Source organism: Capricornis sumatraensis, chromosome 9 (genome assembly GCF_032405125.1).
Source record: "Capricornis sumatraensis isolate serow.1 chromosome 9, serow.2, whole genome shotgun sequence".
Taxonomy (NCBI): Eukaryota; Metazoa; Chordata; class Mammalia; order Artiodactyla; family Bovidae; genus Capricornis; species Capricornis sumatraensis.
Genome location: NC_091077.1, coordinates 65,933,120 through 65,937,189, shown reverse-complemented (window position 1 = coordinate 65,937,189; position 4,070 = coordinate 65,933,120).

The window sequence follows — 4,070 nt, the reverse complement described above, 5'->3', positions numbered from 1 at the left end:
CACAAGGAAGGTGCGCTAAGAGAACAGGAGATGAGGTGGGTTTTGAATTTTACTTTCCATAGTTGCCTGAAAGTCCTAAGACCTGGGTTTCATTTTCCTCTAGTTACTGTAGAAAGCAGGGATGAATCATTGTCACCACCATGAAACATTCAACTGTTACATGCAAATGGTTGTTTATTCCATTCCCTGCTTCCGTTAAGAGGGAAACGATGATTTCAACCTCTCCCTGGGTGACCAGTGTGTACATATTCCCTCCCTAACACCTCCATGAAAACATTTAAATGGTGCTTTTTACAATCAACCCAGCTCTAAGTGTGCCAGTAGTAGAGGTGATGTGCTAACTCTGAAATAAAAGCTTATATAAATTCAAATGATCCTCCATTTGGGAAAACAAATAAAAGTGCATCTCTTAGAATCTGTCTTTCTCCCTTGGGTGACTCATTCTGATTTTTAATTTTGCAAAAATGCTAAATAATAATAAAATTGATACCATACTTGAAGAGGTGAATTAGCCAACACCAACAGATCATTTCCATTAGATGCACTAACGGCATCTTTTATATTTTCTCCCAATAAATAACATTAAAAAGAGATGTCTCTTACACTAGCACTTAGCAGAAATAAAACCTATTTATTATTTCCTGGATAACTGGAACAAAAACAGAAATATGAGTGTGACCAGACTGATGATGTTCCCAGAATCCTAACCTAAACAAAGTTTGCTGAGATCATCTGAGAACACCCTCCTTTTGAGTTCTGCAAAGACGTCCCCCTTAAAAAAACTCTGTAAACTGGAAATAAGCCATTTCCCCCTGCACTGGTTAATCTCTGTGCCTAAACTAAGCAGATGAGGCATCAGGGTGACTCTACAACTTGAGATCACTGAGTACTTTCCTATTTAATTGCACTTTGAAAGAAGACTGTATTCTCAGGCACCTGTGGCCAACTGGTGTCTGGGAATTTGCCCATCTTGTTTGATGGAGGTCATCCAACTTGGAGGTCACTCACTCCAGCTTTCACCATGACCTCCTTCCCCCAGATTATTTTTGATGTTGTTTTTAGCTGTGCTGCAAAGCTTACAAGAACTTGGTTCCCTGACCAGGGATTAAACCCTTTCATAACAGTGACAGCCTGGAATCCTAACCACTAGGTCACCAGGGAACTACCCTCCTTCCCGCCCCCCAGATTATTCTTTTTTTAATGTAATATAAATATTTTATTTCCCAGATTATTCTTGAAGCGGCATGTATGGTACATCCTGGATATCGGTAGGCTTTGCATTTCGACTCATCTGGCCAATCCCATAACTCAACTCTCCAACTGTTTCGTAATACTACTGTTGATGAACCATTATAATATGCTTGGCACTATAATAAGAGCTTTATAGATGTCATCTTACAAAAACTCTAAGTCTGAAGTAAGTGCTAAGTTCATCTCCATTTTACAAATGAGGAAGCCAAGGCTCCCAAGTCAGCCAGCTTGGGAGAACCTAGATGAAAAGCCAGGATCCAGAGCCTTTGTGCTAGGTTCTATGCAACCTTGCCTCATGGCCAATGAGACTTCATTCAGACATGCACAGGAAAATAGTACATTCTGTCACGGTCCTGCATCCATCCATGCTCCTGTGTTAAATAAACAAAAACATTTTAATATCAGGATCTAAAAACATCAAGGAGATAGTGTTCTTACTGTTATAAACAATGGCTTAAAATCAAATATCATGCACATTTTCATTCCGGTGACCCAGCAGATAAAATTTTTTTCTGTGTTTGGGGAATTCTCTCTTAAGCATCTTGTTAGGAGGCAGAGACTTAAATGTGATGCTTGCTTTCCCAACCTGCCTTGAAGCGAGGGCATGGGACATGGCCCAGGCCCATCAGCTCAGACAGTCCCATCCAGGACTCTGAAACAGCAGTAAGAGATGAAGATAGGCTGCGACTGTGAAGAATCTATTTGAAGACTAGGGATGGAGGAAAGTTCCCCGCGCCCCAGGAAAGCAGAGTCGGTCGTTTGCAGTGTGCAAGCTGCAGCCACACAAGCCGTGGCATCCAGAGTCAAAAGCAACAGCTCCAGGGGCCTCAGCAGTCCAGCTCTCTGGCCATGATCTGCCTGCAACTCCAGCTTCGCTCCTGACTGCCCAGGCCCCCAGCCTTTCAGACCGTGGTGGGGGTTGCCCCGTGTGCCTTTAACACATTTCTTCTCTGCTCCTAACTCAGTTTCTGTTGCTTGCTCTGAGTAGATCAGAAAGGCAGAAATCTAGGCTCACAGAAGTCTCCATTTTCCACAATCCCTTGCCAATCCTTTCAGTAAAGGGGGCAGGGGAGGAACAGAACAATCGAATTTTATGACAAAATCCAGACTCTGGAATTCTGCCCTGATACGTGAGATTACCTATCTAGGACTAAAGGGTGACCAAAAGAAATCATTTGTACATGGCCACTAACTAAATTCACCAGGTCTACGGATGCCCCAAACAGTTCAAGTTTCTCCTTAGAACCATGGGGCTGGATTCCAGCAAATACCTTGGAGATTACAGAAATATGGAGTATCCTGGGGAACAGGATAATGTGTCTCCAGATTAAAGAAAAAATATCTGAGTAATATTAAATAAGGCAAGGAAATTTTCTAAATGAACAAAGCTTTTGTGAGGGATAAAAAAATACTCCCCAAAAATCAAAAACATAAGATAAAATAATTTTAACAATAAAACCTGAAATACACAGAGTACATAAGTCTCTGTGTACATAAGTACATACATAAGTACATAATGCTTTACATTATCACTCTTGCACTTTCAAATCCATGTGCCTTTGTGGAGGGGGTTTTACACATGCACATGCTAAAAATGATGTTGAAATGCTTTCTACCCCCAAAAAGCATACTCCTTAAAATTCCCAGTTGCTCAAATTGTGTTTCTGGTAAGATGCCCCCACATACTGTTTCATTCAGCTATAGTTCATCAAGTGTTTTCTATGTGTTAAGCACTTTGCTAGACCTAAGAAGACAAAGATGAATAGGACTCATCCTCATCCTATTCACCAACAGATACTCTCAATGCTGTGTGACAAGTGCTAACAAAGAGAAATACAGGGGCGACAGGCACAGTGATGATGGAGGAGCTGCATGGGGGAAATCTAGAAAGGCAAGACTTATTTACACAAACCTCAAAGTAAAATAAATTATAAAGCTGACTTAACTAGTAAGTCATCGGCTTAGTCAATTCACATGGTACACATGCCCACATCCATTTCCTTTGTCCCACTAGCAGTCCAATTTCCTCTTGGGGATTTATTGCTACACCATTGTGCATAATGGAGAGAGGGTGATTCCAAGCACCCACCTTTCAGGACAAAATCTAAAGTCACCAGAACCCTCCACTCCTCACTCTCAAAAAAGTCAGGAAGCAGACCTGTAGTGTATGCTCAGCCAGATGGACCTTCTTCTAAGGTTCTAAGTGAAACAGATACTGCAGGGAGAGAAGGAAGAGTTGGTGGTATAACAACCTACAGACAAGCCCGCCTCCCACGGTCACAGAGTCACTCCTGTGGTTCTTGCTGCCCAGTCTTCCCCAGGCCTGTTTGGTTCCTGCCCTGTGGAAAACCTGATCTACTAGTCTGTCGTGTACTCTGAAAACCTCTGAGAATTTCTCTACATGGGATCCAGCTCCCATAACTTTCCATTAAATTCTTATTTGCTTAACCAGGGAGGATCCTTATAACCAAGGATCCCTGCAGCTGGACCTCTTGTGGTCCCAGCTCTCCTCAATTCAAGCCACATCTCCTTAGCAAAGACTACCAATCATTTCCCCTTGCACTGCTACCTCCACACTCCTCCTATCACTTGCCTTGCCTCTCAAGTATTCAGTAGCTCAATTCCTCATCTGAAAATCTGCAGCTTCCAACCTGAGCAGCTATTTTACATGGGGATTCTGGGCCATATCTGGGCCCAGTTGATTCATGATGAGCCCCACAGACAGCCTCCGAAGCCTTTGAAAACCATTAAATGTAATGTTGCAGGGTTGGCCACATATAGATTACTGAGCTGGAAAATGATGTTAGACCTCAAGTATC